We start from the raw sequence: 23,772 nt of genomic DNA, 5'->3' as shown, positions 1-23,772 counted from the left end.
CTTGAGGGAACAGAAGTATATATTTTGTTGAGCATTTTTCTCAAAACAAGCTTAATTTCCTGTAACAAAATCCCTGAAAACAAGTACCTGTATTGCTACCTTCAGTTTGAATTAAAATAATATTTCATTTCTGCTTCCCTCCAACAGGATTCAAACAAATCTGCTGATTCTACGCAAAATGAGGAAGGTCCAACAGAGCATTTTGCCCTTCTGTCCCAAAAAAAGATGGATCCTGTGTTCCATGGAATGGGAAAGTCTGAATGATAAACTGCTGTGGAATAATAAATATTGCTGATATCAAGTAGTTTATAAAAAGATACTAAGATGATTTATTATAAAAAACAAGAATAGCATAATTCTATATTTCAGTGTGCTTTCATTCTGGTCCTCAGTCATTTGGTTTGTCCTATGGACACTCCTCCAGAGAGATAGATCACACTTCTGAAAGAGTCACCTGGCTACTATGTGAAGAATCACTGCAGTACAAAAAGAAAATCTTCACAGATCGCATAACATTAATTATGACATACCATCCTTCCCTGGAACCAAAACAGAAATTCCTCAAACAAGTGTTAATCTCATCACCAGAAGCAAACTCCCTATAACCCAAACCACACCAAATGGATCCAGACCATGCTAGGAGAAGAAATGTAAAACCTGACAGCACATCTCCACCAATCCCATAATAACTACACCCCACAACAAAACCATCACCACTCCTCAATTTTATACCTGCACTTCCAGAAATGTTAAATATCTCATCCAGTACACCAAATGCCCTGATGGAAAATATGAAGGAGAGACCAAACAATAACTGCGCACCAGAATGAATAAACACTGAAAATCTATCAAAGACAAGAATACTCAATTACCTGTGGGTGCACACTTCTAACAAGACAATCATTCCCCCTCTGATTTCTCAGTTCTAATCTTCAAAGGGAACTTAACAAAACACCTTTCATAGATGAGCCTACAAACTTCACTCCATAAAACTACTGGATACAAAAAATCATGGACTCAATATAGACATTAGATTTATGACACATTACAATCTGCCTGACATCTGATTCACCAGGTACCTACCAGACCTAACTTCTTATATTTTTCTTGCCCCTCCCCTTCTCCCCTCTTTTTCTGCCCTTTGTCTTTCTACAGCTATTTACTTTTCCACAGATAACTTATTTTCTACCTTGAAACTCTACTGTTGTAGAGTCTCCCTTACTCACTCCGGGTTAGAATACAAGGCAGTTGAGGGGAAAGGGACTTAATTGTGGGGGTCTACTACAGACCACCCAACCACGAGGAAGAGCTAGACCGGGTATTCTTAAGTCAGCTCATGGATGTAGTTAGGTCAAAAGACATGGTCATCATGGGTGACCTGAACTTTCCAGAAACTGATGGGAAGAACAGTCAGCCAGGTCTGACCACTCATGTAGGTCCCTAGCTGAAATGCAGGACCTCCATCTACCCCAGGAGGTGCACAGCCCTACCAGGGGAGATGCCCTCTTGGACCTGGTGCTGGCCATGGGCGACTACCTGGTGAGGGGGCTGTGGGTGCTCGACCACCTGGGTGACAGTGATCATTGCCTGCTGGAACTCACCATCCAGTGCAAGGTGGCAAAGGCCTGCAGCAAGGCAGCAGCCCTAGACTTCAGAAGGGCAGATTTCAATGAGCTCAGGAGAATAGTCGGGGAGGCACTGAGGTCCTGGAGGGGAGGGGAGTCAGGTGTCCAAGAAGAGTCTCCTTAAGGAGTCTCCTTAAGGAGATGATCCTCCAAGCTGAAAGGGAGGTAATCCCAACATGGATCAAAAGCATAAAAGCCCCCATGGCTCACCAAAAGCATCCAGGAATGTCTCCTAGCAAAAAAGGAGGGCTACACCCAATGGAAAGGAGGGGCCATCACCAGGGAGGACTGTACTGTGGTTGCCAGGGCCCAGGGGAGGCACACCTAGGCTAAGGGTCAGTGAGGATCTAGTCAGGAAACTTCTGGAGGGACTAGACGTATTTAAATCAGCTGGTCCTGATGAACTCCACCCCAGAGTGCTGAGGGAATTAGCAAAGGTCATTGCAGGATCCCTGGCACGGCTTTACGAGCACTAGTGGTGCTCTGGTGTGGTGCCAGAGGACTGGAAGAGGGCAAACGTGGTTCCCATTTTCAAAAAAGGGAGGAAGGAGGACTCAGGAGACTATAGGCCAGTTAGTCTCACCTCAATCCTGGTGAGCTTTTTGAGAGAATTATCCTGGCACATGTCCATGAGGGGCCAGTGAGGGAGGTTATGCTTAGGGGCAACCAACCCAGGTTCATTAGAGGCAGGTCCTGTCAGACGAACCTGGTGGCCTTCTATGACAGGTCACAAAATCCTTAGATGCAGGGGTAGCAGTGGACATAGTCTTTCTGGACTTTAGGAAGACCTTAACACTGTCTCTCATCATTCCCATTAAAAAACTAGGGGACTGTGGTGTCAACACCTACACAGTTAAATGGGTCACTAACTGGCTGAAGGGCCACACCCAGAGTGGTGGATGGGTCATTTTTGACCTGGAGGGATGTGGGCAGTGGGGTCCCGCAGGGCTCAGTCCTCAGGCCTGCACTATTCAACATTTTCATCAGTGATTTGGATGAGGGGGTAAAAAGCACCTTGATTAAATTCGATGATGACACTAAGATGAGGGGGGGATGTGGGCAGGCTAGAAGGGAGGAATAGACTGAACTCAGACCTAGATAGGTTACCGGGGTGGACGGATGAGAACAGGATGGGTTTCAACACTGACAAGTACAAGGTGATGCAGCTGGGAAGGAAGAACCAGCACCATACCTACACGCTGGGGCACTCCCTTCTCGTCAGTGCAGAGGCAAAAAAGGATCGTGGAATCATCGTTGATGCCAAAATGAACATAGGCCGGCAGTGTGGGGAGGCAGTTAGGAAGGCCAACCATATCTTGGCATGCATCCACAGATGCATCTTGAGGAGGTCCAAGGAGGTGATTCTCCTCCTCTATGCGGCAATGGTCAGGCCACAGTTGGAGTACTGCATCCAGTTCTGGGTGCCGCACTTCAAGAAGGATGTGGACAGCATGGAGAGGGTCCAGAGGAGGGCCACTTGCATGATCAGGGGACAGCAGGGCAGGCCCTATGAGGAGAGGCTGTGGGACCTGAACCTGTTCAGCCTCCACAAAAGAAGGCTGAGGGGGATCTAGTGGCCTGTTAGAAACTAGTCAGGGGGGACCACCAGGCATTGGGGGAGTCCCTGTTCCCCCGTGCACTACCAGAAGTGACTAGAAATAACGGTCACAAGCTGGCAGAGGGTAGATTCAGGCTAGATATCAGGAGGCGCTACTTCACTGTCAGGGCGGCTAGGATCTGGAACCAACTTCCAAGCGAAGTGGTGCTGGCTCCTACCCTGGGGGTCTTCAAGAGGAGGCTAGACTAACACCTTGCTGGGGTCATGTATACACACACACACACACACACACACACTGTTTTAGAAAAAGTAATGACATACTTATTCCAAAGCATTGCATATATAAATGAAGTGGCCAAATTTACCACTGCATATAAAAAAAACAGATAATAGCCTGAAGAACCTGGCATCGGAGTAGACTGCAACAGTTCTCTGCTCTGAAAATTGTTATCCCTTTTTGTGGGGAGTCATACATTGTTTACCCAACAGATATAATAAGCAGAGCTGTTTTGGGGGAGGGGAGGGAAGGGAAGGGGAGGGGAGGGGAGAGGGGGCTGGCTTGTGTAAACACTTCTTTCCCCTTTAATCTGCACAGAGATCACATTTCTAAATTTTGCTCCGAGCTTTAGGTTTAATGTTGCTGCATACTTCACAGAAAAATCCCCTCAAATCAGAACCAATGAGTTTCCCTTGCATTAACAGTTCACATCAGAACTATCCAATACTCAGTTTTTCATGGTTTCAATAAAAAAAACCCAAATCATCCCAATTTCCTTAGAACCAAGGCTAGATTTACTCAAAAGATACATAAATTTTTATACAAGCATGGGCCGACTTTTGCTGGATTGAGGGGAGCACTGGGTGCTTTCACTTTTACTCAGGGTATTTTCTGCAGCTATACTGTAGATGGGCTTGATCTAGAATGGGATCATTTTATCCTGTTGAATTTTCTTCTGCTTAAAGAGATGGAAAACTACTTTTCATAGCAGAGAACATCATAAGCAAAATGCATTGCTCAACTTTTCAAGTCAGTACCTTGATAAAGTTCATCTTGTCCTGTTATCACAGAAAAAGATTTAAAAATAGATATCAGCAATGATTAAAATCTCATATTGTTTCATGCCAGTCTCACATTGGTAAAGAGAAATAAACCACAATTCATCGAAGATACATATTTTTACTGGGAACTGCAGGGAACTGTAGATTCTATTCAGGAAAGATATCTCATGAATGCTTGTGATGTGGCAGAATCCCAGGCTTGCCAAGAATTCTGGTTTTCTTGCTTCTGCTTAGCAAAAAAATCATTAAATAAATGCAGTGTGAATAAAACGTTTACATGGCATCCATCTTCTTAGTCAGTTGGTGGCATCTCATTGGTTAGTGCTTGGAAATATAATTTGATTTTATTGTGATCTCCAGCTGTTTGGTAATACTATACTGTTCACTGAAGAACAGAAACTCTTTCATTGCCAAAGGAAATAAATATGAAAACTTAGTTTGCTGGGGGTGGGGGGCGGGGAGGGAGAGAGCGTGTGCCTATACGTGTGTGGGTATATATATATATATATATATATATATATATATATATATATATATATATATATATATATATATATATATATATATATAAAGCTTCCCCTCCTAGTAAGAATGACATTCATAATAACCACATTTTGAATCTCACAACATTTGAGGGTTATGTTCCAAATATTTGGATGTTTATCTGAACCTCATAAATACGGTATAAGCTTTTTCTTTGAGGTTCTAAAAGCCAAATAGAGGATTAGCTAAGCATCTCCTATTAAAATGAATGGGAACCGGGGTAGTGAAATTTCATGGTTCACTTCTCACTCCTTGGGGCTGTAAAATTGGGATGCCATTGTTCTTTACTTCTTATCAGGCCAAAAATATCACAAAGGCAGGCATCTTATAGTATTATGAGACATTAGCTTCAAGGCCCTGATTTCCTACCACAGGATATGAGTAATCAGTGCGAACTGATTTGTATCCTGAAGTAGCAGAAGGAAAGACCTCTTCTCCTTAAGGTTAGTATTAATGGAAAACATTTTGTATACAGCAACATAATTGTGAATGGATAAAACTAGGAAACACAGGCATGTGAAGAGTAAAAAGACCTTTTAAAAATTCTCAGCTTATATTTGATTTGAGTTTGAAGTAAAGAATTGATGCAATTCTTATTTTATATTAAGTGGCCTCCACAGTCTCTCTTATATTTATACATAAAATCTACATTAAACAGGAGTACATATTAGGACCTAAAAGGGAAAATTAATCAAAGGATATATTACTTTTCCAAAATGAAAGATTCCAAAAACTTTGAATATTCAGAATTACAGTACATCTTAAAAGAGAGCCAAATGTTATGTGATAAAAATCCACAGGTAAAACAGCCACACCATCTTAACTCTGACCTAGACTGACAGTATACAATAAACTAAATCTTTAAACACAATAGTATTAGTGCTTAAAATCCTAAATAAAAGCAAACTGATTTGCTGAAATATACTAAGTGATTTCTGTTGTCTTTTTTCCCCTTGCAAAACCCAGTGGAATTCAAATGGTTTTTGAAAGATGGTACTTTTGTAAATGGCAGCTGTGGCTGGAGTGAGAGTGGGCAGAGATTGTGGGGGGAAACAGCCATTTTGAAGTAGGGAAACCCTTTCTGCAGATTTCCAATTTAAAAACAAAAATGTCTTCTTGTAATGAGAAAAAATAAGTTCTGAAGGAAAATGACTTTCTATAGGTTATGCATAAATTGTCATCAGTTGACAAATGCTTCATCAATTTTGCATAACTAATTGCATTCATTTCGATTTAACATGACACATTAGGCTTCAGGTAACCTAACATGCTGTGGATAAGGATATGCATGTACAAGCACTTTACTATAAGACACTATAATTGTGTCTTAGCATACTCTTACCTGAAGTAAGCAGATGCTAAACTATGATAGCTTAGCCCTTATTTGGCTCGGGAAGTTAGGATCAAAATGAACATAAAATATATTTTGAAAAAAATCTAGTTAATGGTGCTTGGGAGCTTGTATTTGCCTTGGTATCTGAAGGCATACGGGAGTATTATTTTAAAAGTTTTGTATCACATGTTGTGATCTCTCATTTCGTTAAAGAACTGCTTTACAACTGCAACCACCACTATAAAGTGACGCACTGGGAGAATCCAGATGAGCGTGGATGTGTGGTATGTGGTAGTGCAGACCTGTCTGTGGCACCACATACCTCCCACACAGGCACTCCGAGCTGCTACCTTGAAGCATGGGGGTGGGGTGGGGATTTGACCCTGGGACATCCTGGAGTAAAAAAAACCCAGACCAAACTCAAGCTGGGTGGCACATGGGGTGACAGTGTGTGTTGCCCAAAACCAGAGCCTGTTGGGCCAGACCTACACTCCAGCTACCAGCCAGGCTTCCTGCTGTGGCTGCAGTTCCCGGAGGCCACCAGGACCCCACCTGGGGTAAAATGCTATGCTCTGTATGTTCCCTGGGGACAAGTAGCAGTAGCACAAGATGTGCTGTTGCTACTTGTCTCTGGGGAAACGCACATACCTTCTTGTGTGGACGTGCCCATTGGAGCCAAAGCATTGCAGAATTTGTTGCCACTTTGCCCCTCTTTGTGCAGGAAACAGATGATGTGTCAAGCTAAAGAACTGTCCTCCTCTGACCCTTGTTAACCTGCCTTTTCCCTCCCCACAAGCTTCTTTAATTTAATCGGGGCAAGGAGTTGCTTTGTATAAGGATCCTCACTTGTACAAATGGCTTTCCACATACTGTTCCCTCACTTGCTCAGAGGCTCAGCATGTACTGAAAGGCCTTTCACTTTTGCAGAGGAAGTGAGCAAATTGCCTATTTAACTCAGCCTCTACAGAGGCTCTCTGTTTCTCTAAATATATTAGCTTATTTGAGCTACTTATCTGAAAAGCCCCATGTGCTGCCTATGATACCTGTAGCCATGCTAGGTGGGTGGGTGTGTATGGCTGGAGGCAAGCACAGGCTGCAGCACAGGTAGCTAACATTTCTTCACATGTTTTGGCCTGCTTCTCAATTGCATCATGCTAATTCAATCGACTTAGTGCAACTGAAAAGAAAACCAAACCACCAAAACTACAGTATTTGACAGTATTTGTATGTCAAGTTTTATCCTTTCAAAAATAAATAAATAAATAAAATAAACTCCTGTTTTCATTGTGACCCTTATACCTACATAGCATTATTATGGCATGGAATGGAGTGTTTAGCTCAGGAGATTTCAAATGGGACATGTCAGCCTTTAACCTGTAGTTCCCTTACATATGTCAGATAAAATAAGTAGTAACCAGAGGTTATCAGCAGCTGCTAGCAATATGATGGCTCACATAAAATAATTTGGTTGTCTCAGTTCGTTTACACATATTCTGTAATAGACACAAGGAAAAAATATATCACAATTAGCACTGACTGACAACTCTGTCAGCAGACTTGGTGAGGACCAATTACACATGGAAACGATAATATGGTGATAACCCAAACTTGACTGGCAGTAGACTGAGGCTTCAACTCAATATCATGACATACCATATATCTATTAACAACCAATCCATAATTTTTCCACCAGTAGCAAAATATATTTTTAATAGCAGTGGGGAGGGTAGCAGGAACTCTGAAATTTGAGAGGTCAACTCCAGCTCAGCCCAAACTCGGCTGTATTCTTTCAAGTACAGACATTGAAAGGAACTGTGAGAAAAAGTTTGCTGTACCATACTCCAAAGTGTCTGCGCTGACTTTTCTCTTTTGTTTTACTTTTGAAAAAATGTTTCTTCAAGGATTTTCCAGAAAGTTTGCATGGGAAGATCATAACTGTGGTCTTCAGAAAGAGTCTCTCATATTCTCTTCTGTAATAATGCAAGGGAAACATAACCCATTAAGTAACAATAACCTTGGTTGCTTCATTTTGAACTAAATCAAAGGGGCTATTAATCTGACAAAGCTTTGGCAAATGAAGAAGGATTATGAAAGATAGTCGAATAATCATTCCTAATTAAAAGTAGCACTGCAGGAGCTTGAGAAAGATTATCTTAAAACAAACAAACAAAAGTTGTGGGATCTTGGAAGAGCTTCATTAAGCTGTGCCTAAGACTATCTGGGGGGAAATATATTTATGCTCTCTTCCTTCTGTCTTTTAAGATGCTAAGATTTAATACACATTCAACACTCTTCTTTCTGTCTTCTGAGATGCTGAAGATTTAACCTCCCACACACCCTGAAATCAGGCTGTGCCCCAAAAATGTCATGAGAAAAGAAGGCTGCATGCAACATTTATATACAGACTACAAATTGGTATAGGGCAGCTTTTTATGACACCCACCCCGTACTACTCATTTTTTGCTGTTGAAATGTTTTCATATTAGGGTGATTTTTTTTTGATGTGGAAAAACCTAGCTGGCTCATTCTAAAGACAGAACAATGAGGGTCCACAAAATGCAGGAAGTACTCTAAAAAATAGGCAATGCTCAAAGCTGGGAATGCATCTGCACAGTACAAAACTATAGAAGATGTTTGTTTCAGTTTGGTCGTAATTAAGCAGAAAGCAATTGCTCCTTTTAACTACATTAGTTTTGGGTAACTGGGTGTTTGTAATACATGTGAAAATATGGACAATATCAGGGGACTGAAAGGCACAGGACACAGAATATACAACAAAGACTTTGCAACTCCTGTTCAGTGGTTCAAGTCCCACCCTAGCCAGCAGTAGCTAATTGACTAACAGTTCTTCAGTGCCATATATAGAAGGAGTTTGAGTATTGTCAGGCCAGTTTTCCACTGAATATATCTTAAAATATGCTGTCACAGTTGACAGTTGGGACCTGTGTTGATGGTCTGAGCATACAGAACAAGCTCTGAACATGCCAGGGAGACTAAAGATCTTGTTTAGTTTTAAAAGCCAACCCTGCAAGGCAAAATAGAAAGGGGAGTGTGGGAATTGTTGCAGATGTCCCCATTCTCTCTTCAGGGCTTGCAGTTTGACTCTTTTAGAAAATTCAAATTAAAAAATTAAAAAGAGCTGTTCAGAATCTTAAAATCCTTTGTGTACAAATTTTCCTCACTGAATTTCTGGAAAGGTTATAGCCCTAGCAAAAGGCTTCCTCAGAGTGCTGGTGAGGCAGAAAGATCAAGCACGTACACAGTGGCCACATCTATATGTGAAATTAATGCAATGCAGTAAACTCTGATGCAAATCATGCCAGAGTTTATTGCTCCTGTGCACCACATTAACATGTGTGCCTAGGACTGCAGCATGTTGGGCTGGCTCAGAGCAGGGATCAGTGCTTAGTCCAATACTATTCAACATCTTCATCAATGATCTGGATGTAGGAGTGAAGAGCTCACTGGCCAAATTCGTGGACGACACCAAGTTATGGGAAAGTGTGGTCAAACTTGAAGACAGGTTGTAAGTACAGGCGGACCTAGACAGGCTTGCAAGTTGGGTGGACCAGAATCAGATGAAGTTCACCATCGAGAAATGTAAAGTGCTCCACCTGGGGATGAACAATCCTGCGCACACCTACAGGCTTGGCAATGCCAATCTGACCAGTACTATGAATGAAAGGGACCTGTGGGTAATAATAGACTACAGTCTAAACATAAGCCGGCAGTGTTATGCTGTAGCTAGCGGGGCTAACAATACCCTGGCATGCATCAATCGATGCATCACCAGCAAAACCAAAGAAGGGATTCTCCTACTCTACTTGGCATTGGTGAGACCACCGCAGGAGTAATGCATCGAGTTCTGGTAAAGCTAGAGACAAAGACATGGTAAAGCTAGAGAGAATTCAGGGAAGGGCCACCTGTATCATCAGAGACCTGCATGGAAAGCCATACAAGGAAAGGCTGAGGGATCTGGGAGTCTTCAGCCTAAAAAAAGGAAGGCTGAGAGGGGACTTGGTAGCAGCTTACCACTACATCAGAGGTATACATCAAGGGCTCAACGAACAACTGTTCACCAGGGCACCCTTGGAGAAAACTAGGAGTCACAAATTCCTGGAAGACCATTTCAGGCTCAAAATTAGGAAACACTACTCTCACAGCTAGGTTGTCCAGATTGTGGAATAAACTCCCTCCAAAAGGTGGTGCAATCGCTTACCCTGGAAATCTTCAAGAGGAGGCTGGATGGTCACCTTGCGGGGGGTCACCTGACCCCCAGTTGTCTTTCCTGATTGGTGCAAGGGGCTGGACCTGATGGTCTTCTGATGTCCCTTCCAGCCTTACAATCTATGAATCTTTAGTACTTGTGTTTACAAGTACTAACCTATAGCAGTTAAATAAATTTACTGCTGCCTAATAGAGCTGCACATGTAGATGCTGAGAATTTACTGCATAACTAATTAGGTAGTTCTACAGTACATGCCTCACGTAGATGCGGCCAGCATCACCGAGTTCAGATTCAATTAGTTCTCCTCCAACTAATTGCTTTTTAATGAGCAAAAATGAGAAAACATGAGCCTTATTAAACTGATGTCTCAATATGACATGAGCAAGAATTGTATAGTGATTTGAAAGATTTATAGCAACTGTGAGAGGTTACTACAAACAAAAAACACATAGAATTTAAATATGCCCGTTTAAACACTGACTGCAGTGTGACTTTTTTAATCACTGTTATATGTTTGTCTTGTGCCTTGCTTGTCCATAGTGATTCTTGTGTATTTTTGCTCCAGAAACTGGATTTTAATCTCATGAGACCTGTGAGGTTACTATATTAAATAAATAATTAAAACTTCTTATGCCACATTGTAGCTGTTCATGTTGCCAGCTTTCATTTTGGGGCTTAACATGTGTTGGCTGAATTAAGACCAAAATTAAAACTATAGACATCTTAAACTGTCTCTGCTTGCAGTATTTTCTATGAGCCATAGGTGGCATTCTTCATGCCCTTCTAGTTTACTGAAAAGTTCTAAACTCCAGTCTAGGTTATGGGGAGGGTGGGAGGGAGGGAGAAGGAAGAGTGAAGAGGGACCATCAACTCTAAAGCACATTGGCAGCTGAATGTAAAATAAAACAAATCCGTCTTCCTGTACAGGATGTTTCCTTAGGAACACACTGTGAACGGTTTTACTCACAGCTACTTCCCAGGCTACAATAAACTAGCCTCAAAACACAGACTTGAAAAGAAAGGAAATATATAATTCCGTATATGACGCAAGCATGAGTGTAAATAAGAAAGCATGAATCATTATTACGTTAAGGCATTGCTACTGCTGTTGTGACTAAAAGATTGACAGAGAAACTCCAAACTTCTTGAAACTCCTCATGTTTCAGGTTTCATTGTGAATCAAAGCTCAGGACTGGCTGATAATTAAGCTTCTCAACTCTTGCAAGCTGTCCTTGGCAAAACTAAAGAAAATGTTTGCACAATTTCCTGCATAGATAAATGAAAGATGTCACTCACCTCTAGTTGTTGCACCTCAGATCCAACAATACTGCAAGAAGCCAGAAAATCTTCAAGCTGTACATTTGTATTCACAATGGGCAATTTTCCCTTCTAACTTTTCTTAAACAAAAAACACCCTTTATGTGGAAAAAGAAACATTTATAAATAATTTTCATTGGAAGTAGTTTCTGCCACACAGCTTAGGCTTAATGCGAGAACAAGGCAACGTTCCCAGTGAACCTGAAGTGCTGTTCTATCTTTAAAAGAGGTATGGTGACCAGAATTGAATAGATGAGGTTATACCATTGATTTACATCCTGACTTTATATTATATTATTGACACTTATATTGATACCGTGCATAGCAAATCAAGTAGACTGAAGTCTCATTGCACTGTGTTGTGCAAATATGCAGTAAATGAAAGACCCTACTTCAAAGGAATTTACAATCTAAAAGTGTTATAATATTTGACAAATGCTATTTTTCCTATGCTATTCCCTTATTTAATACTGTCCTATGATTTAGCTTGCTTTTTGGCTGTCACTATTCAGTGAGCAAAGGTCTTCATTGAACTCCCTAGATAATTCACCTGAATGTATTTCAATTATTGGACAGCTCAACATCCAACAGAATACTTAGGTATAGGACTGTGGAGCACCAGACCTAGGTGCCAATTTAAAGAGGATATCTCCCCCACTCCTCCCTGGAAACTGATGCAGAATTGCTAGTTATGCCTCCGCCGGCATTATATACGAGTAGTCATTACTTTTTACAGTGCATTACTTCGAGTTTGTCAGCAATGAACCAACTGTTATGCCACCCATTAACCAAGCTTTGTTAAGGACCTTCAAAGCCCATCAGAGTCTTCTTCACCTTTGATCTAACTGAATAATTTTGCCTTTTGAAAACTGTTCCATCTTATTGCTAGCATCACTTTCCACAATAAAGCAAGACAGAAACAGGTATCCCTCCTGTAGTATATTTATTTCTTAGTAAGAATGGGTGAATATTGTAGAGTTTGTTTTATAAAACTCTGCAAAGTACTTTAGGTCTTGATGTTCTTTTTAAGAATCAAGTATAGAAAAAATTCCTCACATGTCTTAAATCCACTCTTAGGTCATATTTTTAGAACAGAATATGGTATATAGTATAATCCTTACTTTGGTGAGTACTTGAAATTAATGGGGCTAGTTGTGAAATTAAGCCTGCGTTTCACAATTTAAGCTCATTATTCACTCCGTTACTAAATATATCAAGGGAATATTCTTTAATAATTGCTGTCTGCTCTTAATTCTGAGGGTTTAAAGCATGTTCTGCTTATTCATTGCTGATTCCTACAACCAAATTACATTGCCTAGGGAAGCAAAGATAACAAATCAGTCTTTCTGCCCAGAACTAACATGTCTGCAAAGCATGACGCATGACTATGGTGCCATCTAAATAATAAATAACTAATGAGTAGCCCACATCTCTTGCCAACAGTTTTAATCATATAAGAATCAAAACACTGTTGGTACTTGATTGTGCCACACCATATGCCCAAAAGGTTGGAAAACATGCAACTTACTGTACAATGAATCATTCTCTATAGTATGATAAAGCAATAAAGTAATAAGAGGGATTTTTGGTAACTTCTCCCTGGTGCCTACCAAAAAAGGTCACCAGAGCAATAAAATTCAAACAAGATATCTAGGTTAACTTCTTACAGTTAAGGAAGCAAGCAATTTCCACACAGACAAGGAGTCATTTGGTTTAATTGTAGAATAGTTCTGACAATTATGAAAACTGAATAAATAGAGTAGCATAGTTATGCTGCTTGGCTAACACATAAACATAGCTTTAATATTCTCTAATATAAATACAACACAAATGCGCATAGACCATTAAAGGTTTGAGAACACTCCGGTAGTAGTGTAGTTATTGACTCTGAGTTCTTTTTAAAAGCATGTGTATCCATCAGAGTTCTGATAAAATCAGAATTGGTAGGATTCAGGACTATTTCAGCAATTTGATTATTTGGGAATGGTAGACTGCACACTGACTTCTGGTCAGCGCTATTGATAAATGGGGGATGTTTTATTTTTGTTTTAATCTATATTGTGCTGGTATTGCTCAAGAGCCACAAAATAATCTAGCCAGTGGCTTTTAATCTAACTAAGGCCCTATCCTATATCATTTCACTCACATAAGCTAATCACATAACTGCAATTTGTGCCTTTGGAAATCTCTCCTTAGTGACTCTCTCTGAATTAAGCAACTTACCAGTGAAAGAGCACATTACCTTTTACATGCTCCATTCACTTTAATGAGAATCCAAAAAGGGATGCAGGAAAAAACTGCAAGTGAACATTTAGGACCAGATTTTAAATAGACCTCAGCTCTTACTGAAGAATCTACAGGTATGAAGCAAAGGAACAAATTATAGCCAATGGGTCAGGGACTTATTCCAGAGTATTTGACCAGTAATGTATAAGAATACCTGCTTGATAACTTATCCTTCCTTATTTCACCAAATGACACTTGAGTTCTTAAAAAAAAAAAATCCTTGCCCCTACTGAAGATTTGAAAGCACATGAAAAGTGAACATACACACTAACAGGTGAGAATTTGGAAATATTATAAAATATTCTCCCTCTACCATCTTCCCTGATTCATGAAGGCAAATAGGTTTTGATATATATTCTTCTTCTGGTATTTAGACAATGATCCATAGCACTTGACTCAGCAACCTAGCACATTGGCAAGCTCTATGTTTGCAAATACTTGAACGTTTTCTAAGCTAATGCTGACTCTTTTTATTAAACATACCAATAAATCATCTACAGGAGTTATAGATTTACCTATCTGTCACAGATCTCACATGCCTTAGGTATCCACGGGTATGCCAGGGAGTACCATACTAATACATTGCCCTCCCTGTTCCTTACACTTACTACCCAAACTGGAAGCAGAGTACCCACCTCTAGTCTTGCTGAGAACTGGAGCCTATTGACAGCACATGCAGTTCTGCACAAAAGACAGCTAAAAAGGTAGCATGTATGGAGCAGGTGCATCATGTTTTATACAGTACTCTCAGGTAACAGAGAGATGCAGCAATGCCAAAAGCAAGGTCCAAATCTCATGCTCAAAGGCCTGTTAATCCTGTAGATGTCCAAATCTTTTAAATACCTCTTTTTAAATCTGGTAAATCCCTAAGGTTCCTGCAGTTCTGCTTTCTATGCAGGTCTGGATCTTCCCTGGTTTGACTGGTTGTGCGCCAAGCTCCTACCTAATTCATTGGATCCTGAAGTTAAGAGGAGAACATAAATCTTCTGAAGAGCCCATTCTGGTAGCCATGGTCAAAGGACATCTAATGTAAACTTGCAGCATTAAGCATGCATGCATTTGATGGATGATATAACAGGATGGTGTCCTTAGGGTCACTGTGATCTTCCCTAACACCCCCTTACCATGCCAAGGTAGCCTAAAGGGCACCCTCAATTCTTGCCCGCCATGTCTTTGATGGAAAATGAATAATAGGAAGGCTGCCTTTCTGTCCTCTTGGACAGAGTCTCCTGCTTCACACTGGCCCCATTCTGTAATGGGTGTTTCAGTGCACCCTAGCCTTATGGGCTATGCATGGCTCCAACCACCCCTATACCATGCCCCAAGCTTCGCAGATGGAACTGACATTCTTTGGTCTCATGCACTGTGCCTCCCTGGCGCTCAGGCTCTCCACAGCCCGGTCTTGCACTGTGCCTCCCTGGCGCTTGGGGTTGGTGCACCCCCAATGCTGCACCCTCTCCGGCGCTTGGGTCCCCACGCTGCCACGGACCCCCAATGAGGCCTCCTCTATCCCCTAATAACCTCTCCCAAGCCACTGGTACTCAAACAGTAAACCAAAACACAAGCCCTGGACTATAACAAACTCTAGCTGCCCAGCTATAACATTATTTCAGCCAGTCTATGGGCACTCCTTCCTTTACCCATCTTGCGGGGCTGTACCTGCAGTCAGGCCTCTCCCATCTACTTGCTGTGGGAGAGCTCCTTCCCCCTTTGCTGCTGGCAGGGAACTCCCTCCTGGCCTCAGGCCTGGGACTTGCACGTGCAGCCAATTCCCTCATTAACCCGTTGTCCCAGCAAGCTGCACCTGGATTCTTATCTCTACTTCCAGAGTAGCAGGCACCTTAGTGCCCTGCTACAGATGAGATAGTGAAACAGGTTGACTATGAGTTCTTTTTAAAAGGCATATGAATCAAGCAAAGGTCTGATAAAATCAGAATTTGTAGGATTCAGGATTAAGTCAGAGATGATGCATCTCAGGGATCTGTACTGGCTCCATGGCTTTTCATCATTTACATATACAACATGCTGGATAAAACCCCCCCATCAATACCACCCTGATTTCTGACTTAAAGACTTAGAAGAACTTTCATTAATGCCCCTTCCCTCTCAAATGTGACAGTGACAGCTTCCACCTAGGCAACAAAGCTTCCAGAAGGTGAAAAATAAGCCCGACCCCCATACCTTAGCATGACGTAATTCAGCTTTTAAAAGCTACTTAGAAGACATATGCATTAAAGATCAAAGCTACCACCAGCCTTCTTGAAAAGCTAAAAGGAAAATTATAGATTGCCAATGCCACTGCACTTCTAGCAGTAGCACTCAAGCTGGTACATGTGGGTGAAGAGTTTTGCAGCCCAATGAGAGAGAAAGTTCTAACCACCAGGATGCAAGCAAGGTTGGGTGAAGGCACCCTCCAGCTCTGCTATTGAACCTGGGCTGCAACACATCCAAAAATATCAGAGTCATGGGCCCAGAAGAACAATGTTGTCTCATAGCTGGAACACTCATCTAGAGGAGGGGAATCCTGGGCTCTAGTCTGTGCTGCCAGGATTTTTTATGCATTTTACACTAAATTCTCAGAACACAAAAGCATCCTGGAAACAAGGACTGAAACTCAGTACTTCCCTTCCCAGCTCTTGCATTCTATTCTGCCCAATGGTCCACTTCAAAAACTGGGATTGAGGGTGACCTTGCCAACCTCACCCACAGCTGCTAGCTAAGGCAATTCCTAGTGAGTGATGCAGGCTTGACTCCTTTCAGTCTAGGGAAAGGCTAGAACCCAGGACAGCCACATCCTGTGCAAGTGGACTGAGTATTGAGTTGTTATATGTAAGATAGTGTGGGTGACAGAAGTCACTTCCTGAGTCATGTTTGAAAGAGTGAAGTTTGCACGTGTTTTTCCAATGAATACATGCTGGTGTCTACCCTCAGGAGAAGCTTTCAGGCTTTATAACTCAAGTGGGTAGGCATGCCTCCCTTGTAGGTCAGAGTCAGGTACCTAAGCACCAGAGATTGGAAGAGGATTTTTAGACACACCCCATGTTAGCATTTTTTATTGGCTGGTTCTTAGTAGCTCTCAGCTTAGTACATAGCTTTTAATCAGATTGCCCTTCTGGAGGTACCTAAACTCTCCTGATGAAAGACAGCCTATGCGTTGAACTGGATTCTACTCCAGGATTCGATCTTCTAAAAGTTAAGCATTGTGATACCTAACCTGGAGGTGCTTAAGACCTTTGGATTTAACCTAATGTCACTCATGAACTCTTCCAAACTTTCTTTGCCAATCATGTGGTAAAGAGGGAGTAGCCAATTCCTGCTGTGTGTTCTTTGTTATACATGAAACTTTTTTTTGTATAACAACTCTGGATGAATCATTTTCAGGACAGACAGCAGGGAAACAATTTCAACATCATTCATAATGCCTTTGAAGTCGGCCTTCTGCTCTGTATCACAGCAGTGAACCAACATTTAAGTGTCCTCTTGGCTTACAATGTTGTAGTGCCGTGTATATGTGTGTAACCTACACTAGTTTACTTAATTTGTAATTTTTGTTTGGTACTGCATTGTGTGCGATAAAATTGTACTTCAGTAAAAACTAATTTTTTATAAAAGAACCAAAAATTCCTTGCAGAGAGAGATTTTAAAATCACAACAGTCCCTTATTTTCTATCTCTATTAGATGTTTCTGCTTGGTCTGAACAAAATAGGCCATGCAGTTTGGGTTATGATACAAAATGCTGCATAAATTAAATTGAAATTTATACAGAAGAAATGACTAATATCCACAGACAAATGTCCAAAGAAAAGGATAGGAAAGGAGGAAATGGGAAGGAAAATGAACTAGTTCAGTACTATTCTTGCATTGTAAAGAGATTCCTGTTTAATTATTGTGTTTAGCATACTGTTTCTCTTCTAAGCCCAATTATACATACCACAGTAAAAACAGCCCTACTTTTGTAGCCTTTTCAGAACATAGAAGGAACTTGTAACTATTACTATATCACAGAAAAGTTTCCAAATTAGTCAGCTGATGGATTAGAGATGATTTCAGGTGGAGAAGGATGTTGATATATTAATTGGCCTGCTAATACAACACTGTCATCAAGACAGACACTCCACTGTGAGAGGAGATATAGAAAAAGATGTATAGGGATCTTGGTGGATGTGGGTCAGTATAGCTGATTGGCTTCAATAAGCCTGTGTTGATTCGTATCAGCTGAAGTTCTAGATTATGGGGCCTGCCTCAAAGAATTGTTAATTTAGAAAGACAACCACCAACTAAACAAGTTAGATTTTTTTAAAATTACAAATTAGATAAAAATTTAGCACAGGAACAGTATACCTAGAGACTTTGTGGACTTTCCATCCTTGTAAGTTTTTAAGAGCAGGTGAAAGAAACATTTGGCTGGGATGATTTAAACATGGACATTTCTGTTTTCAGTAGGGGATTGGACTAGATGACAGCCAGAGACTCCCTACAGACCTATATTTGTATGGTTCTATACAATAAAGACTGGAAAGTACAATGACAAAAAGCACATATGCCTCATTTAAAATAATTATGTAAGTAGACTACAAAATATTATCATTATATAAATAGTTAACTAAGTGTGAACTGTTTCATAAATTTCATAGACATTAGGGGCTGGAAGGGATCACAATAAGCTATATTTCTAGATAAGTTTCTGTTAAGTAAGTCATTAGGATCATCGAGTCATGCGAGATCATCGAGTCCAGCCCCCCACCATAGGCAAGAAGTCTGCTGGGGTCAAATTATCCCAGCAAGATATGCATCCAAATACTTCTTAAATGAGTCCAGAGTAGGTGCTTGTACCACCTCTGGGGGGAGTCTGGACACTGAGACTGTAAAGAAGTTTTTTTCCTTATGTCCAGTCTAAATTGGCTTTCCAGATATTTGTGACCATTAGACCTAGTTATCCCTTAAGAAGCCCTGGTGAAGAGCTGTTTTCCCAGATTCTAGTACGCCCTGCCTTGCAATTTATCTGACTGCTGTTTTTACAATATAGGGAAGGGAGGGAGGCATGTATGATGTGTGCCCTCGGAGATTGGGGGCGGGGGGACATGGCAACCACCTGCAGGCATTGTTGGCAAGTGGGCACTGTCCACAGGCAGCCATGGTTATGCCAGCAGTGAGGGCAGGCTGAATGGGGACCGCTTGCAGGCAGCTACGGTGGTGTCAGCAGCAGGCGGGAGTGATGAGTGGCGGGCAGTGAGTGGGGACTGCCTGCAGCCAGTGGTGGCTGCATCAGCGGGGGACAGTGGGGCAGGGGGTTGACCACCTGCGGAAGCCAGTGGTGACAGCCAATCTCAAGAGGGGCATGTGATCCCTGTGCCCCACCCATCGCCTATGGAAGGCACAGAGAATCAATGGCCTGTGAGAAATGAGGAGGCTGACATAGGAGTGCTGTGTGTCTCCTCCTACTAGAGCAGGTGAGGGATGAACTGGGTACCCTGAGGTGGAGCATGTGGCAGACCAGCAGAGGGCACTTCTACACTGATCCACCCACCTCACTGTGCCCAACCACCTACAAAGCTCTGAGTGCCTCCCTGGGGGTGCCTCATGTCTGGCCAACCCCCTACCCGGAGCACATCTGCAAGCCTGTCCATACCACTGCCACCACCCAGGGGTCTGGACTATTTCAGGGCCCTGTGCCCTCTGGGGTACACAGGCCTTGTAGTTCTTGAGGGTGCTTGACCCATGGTGAGAACTTGGGGTGCTTCCTTTATCCTAAAGCACAAAAAGTAGACTCCCTTAGCCAGCCTGACCAAGGAAATATGAAAGCACACTCCTATCCCTCTCCTAGCCAGTCCTCCATGCATATAATAGTGGAGAGCTTTATTGGTTAAAGAGGATAGGCTTGGGGAAGGGTACAGGATAGAGAAGTATCAATGAATAACCTTAGGGCAACCAGTGGGGCTAGGTAGCTTTTTGCCATGCTTCTCCATCACAATAAGCTATATTTCTAGATAAGTTTCTGTTAAGTAAGTCATTAGGATCATCCAGAGGCTGACTGATCTTTCATTTCTCATGGCCACAGGGGTGTCTGTGATGCTTCTTAGAGGCCCTGCAGCTCCTGCCTGGCTGAGTCTGTAATGCCACTCTCCCTAGATTGTTTTTCTGCCATCCTTGATCTTAATATTAAAGGTTGATTAAGGGAGGCTGCCAACAGGCCTTAGAGCGAGCCTTATTCCTAATAATTTCCCACTGGGTTTCAATCCAGTCCTGATAGGTTCCTCTCAGTTTGACTAGGTACCTCTAGAGGACCTGTAGCCTTAAGGGCAAATTGTGTGGCTCCTTTTCCTCTCCTACACTATGCCCCAAGCCTCACAGATGTTATCATATTATTGTTCACGTGTTGGGCTTTGGCCACCTCAGCCAGCCCCATTTTCTACATACCATGAGGTATGTAGAAAAAACACTTGAAGCTGTGTCATCAAATCTTTCCGAATCTCTCCAGATTGATTCAAAGTGTTCTGATTCAATTTGGAGAGATCAAAGGGTCTCCTGATTCTATTCAGATTTGGAGATTCAGCCACCAAATCAAACCGACTCTCCACCAAGTCAATTCAGAGACTGAAGCTTTGCACAACATTAATAAGTAGCTTCATCATTAATTAACAACAAAGGCAGCTAGTGGCATTGTTTTATCACACATTTGAACAATTTCTGCAAATGTTATATCCTTATTAGTTAATATAATAGCTGTATAATAATATAGGAAATAACTATAGTAATTCTGATTATTTTATGTGACAAGCTTTTTTCCTTGTCAGAGAAGTAACAAAGCTCTCATCTCCTATCACACCAAAGTTTATCAGGAATAATTTTATGGGACTTAAACCAGTGTAAGGGTAGGCATACCAGATCCTTGTAAAGAAGACTTACTCTAAAGGGGAATGAGGCTATAAGCATTTTTGAACCTAAACACACCAGACTAGATTCTGTTCTATCTATTAGGAGTCTAAATTAGGACTCCTCAGAGGATTAAATTGCCTAAGTATGTTTCTGTTCCATCCTGCTCGAGTCCCAGCAAAACACTTAAGGCAAAGACTGGTTGAGTCCACCTCCCTCCTCCTCCTTCTCACTGCTTTTTTGTGACTCCATCTTAAGGGTAAGATGACAGTGTGTTGCAAAAGTAGATGAATAAAAAATAATTTTCACAATTTGAACAGGTCTGAACTGAATCCTACTTAGGTGCCTAAGCCTACTTACATCCTGAATAGGTGGATCAGAATCTGGCTGTCTGGGTGTGTCCCCATGAGCAGGAAAGTGCATTTACTTGGGGACAAACACTGGTGGCACAATATTTGCTGCTGTTACTTGCCTCTGGGGAATGTCCATGCATGCATGCTCTGGTGCACAGCATGTTGCTCTGGGTGGGGTAGGGTAGGGGAAGCTGAGGCCAGCACCTGGGCTAGCTCCAGAAGCCTTACCTGGGGTTCTGGGGGCTACAGCCATGGATATCTAGCAGCAGGGAGCCTGGCCAACATCTGGAGCCAAGCTCTGGCCAGCCAGGCTCTCGCTTTGGACAGCGTCCACCAATACCATGTGTGCTACCCTGCTTTTTTTTAGGTACATTTTGGGGATTTTTTTGACTTTGAGAGCTCTTGGTGTCAAAAAACAAAAAAACCCCACAAAGAACAAAAAACAAAAAGCCTGCCCTGAAAATCAGCAGCACGGGGAATACCTACATGTGCAGCGTATATGGTGTGTGACACTACGGACAGGTCTGCAGTGCTGCACAGCACATGCTCCCACTTGTCTGAATGTGCCCTCTGTGTCTATAAATCAGTGTGTCGATAAAAGGGAGCAGAGGTGCTCTACAATGATAAAAACCAAAATCCCAATGTTAACTGACCTTTACTGAATCTTACGAAGGCATCCTTTTAATTATAGAATCAAAGTTCAGGTAGATTTATATGTTATCCACAATGGTTCACCCAGCATTATTCTTTGTGGGTGGGTCATACTAGCAACTTTAAATTTTGTTTACTTACTACTTCAACTACAATGTCAAGACCCAGTCTGAGGCAATTTCAAGTAAAACACATCCCAGCCACCTGCAACCCTAGTCATGAGCTGTGAAATACTACCTGATGGACTTCTGTGCTGTAATTGTCTTGATGTGAAATCACAAGGTCTCAATGCCCTAAGAGACAATGGAGTTGGCAAAAGCTATTGAGCTGCTCAAATCAAGTTAAGACTTTACATAGCATGTGAGAGGTTTTTGGATGACTTTTGGGTTTCACCTTGTAAAAATATCCTTCACACAACTATCCATTGAACAGATTTCAGGTTTTCAGCACAAAGAAAGATATTTTAGTTACAGGCAGTTCTTGCATGCCATTATGTGAAGCTAGATGATGAAACTCTTCTTTACATGCCTCCCTGGAGCCTGAACAAGTTCCAAATTTTTAGTTGATTAGAGACTTCAAAGTGTTCCTGCCAGCTTTACTACCCATTCATCCCTTGTGTTCATTAGACTGAGGTTACAAATGTTGCAGTATGGACTCTAAACTTTTTAGGTCTGTTTTGTTAAAAATGATCAGCACCTCCAAAACGATATCATTTGTAGTCCACAGTTTTTGAGAATACCATTATTGTAATGGTTGACAGTGCATGAATATTTCATAACACTGAGGTCTATTTTCTGATAACACATTCAAAACATGGAACATAATATTAAATAGGAGCCACAGGGACAACACTAATCAGTGTTTCTCCTCTCTCCAGTAGGTGTGTCTTCAGACATTTGCTGATAGATGTAAAAAAACCAACACAAAATGTGCTTTACCAGAAGATGCAGTGCATTAGTTTGACCCAGCTCTGCAGTGCTTGTATCCATCAGATTCTTCAGTGGGCCTTTCTGGTGTTTTTATCTAATAGTGGATTCAATCAGCTTTATTAGATAAAAGTGCCCAAAAAGCCCCACTAATGTGCCCAATCTATACAACAATTGGGCAAGCCAGGTCCAACTAACATGGTGCCTCCTCTGGCCATGCAAGAATCTCAGCCTGGGGGGCACACAAAGTTTAAGGTAAAGTGCCATTTTGATTTTTTTTTCACTTCTGTAAGCAGCCAATGAACTAGCAGACTGGCAGACTAATCATACAGCTCATCTTATAACAAGGTGTTCAATATATAGACTTGCTACGTGCCTTCCTGGCTCTCATGATGTCTTATCTACAATGAAATGTAACACTCTATACTCCCTTTATTGATGGATTCCAGAGCACGATACTCTAATCGGCATAGTTATGTGGAATGAAGATAGCAGAGGTCAAGACTAAAATGCAGTTAACATTAAAAATACAAGGGAAATGAGTCAATATTGACTGGTTATATGAAACTACCATCCAGACACACATCCCAACATTATATACAGCCTGGTAACACCTTCTGTCTGGCTCCTGTCTGGATATACAAGGAGGAAGGACACAAGGTGTGAGGATATATTGCCATCCTAAGTTTCTTCTGCACTAGACTTTTTAGGCACAGATCAAAGAACATGCCGCACTTGTTCAACAAGTAATGGTGAAACTACCGCTTTAGAGAACATATATTCGGAGATGCATTTAGCATTTCTCTAGAGGGACTTTTCCACCCCACTTCCAGGGTTTCTGAGGACAGATTAATCCTATATTAACCAGCATAATATTTTTGTGTTAGGTAAGTAGTAAGACCTGCTGAAAGGAATGGGAGGGAAACTTGCTGAAAGGTTTTTATGTTTGTAAGGTTCTCTGAAAAGAGAACAGAAGATCAGCTACTTCTGAGAATAAAATAGCAGTAGCTCCATTAACA

This window comes from Crocodylus siamensis, chromosome 5, assembly GCF_052110815.1.
Source record: "Crocodylus siamensis isolate JL-2025a chromosome 5, ASM5211081v1, whole genome shotgun sequence".
In the NCBI taxonomy this organism is placed as follows: domain Eukaryota; kingdom Metazoa; phylum Chordata; order Crocodylia; family Crocodylidae; genus Crocodylus; species Crocodylus siamensis.
Note: the sequence above shows the minus strand (reverse complement) of the source record.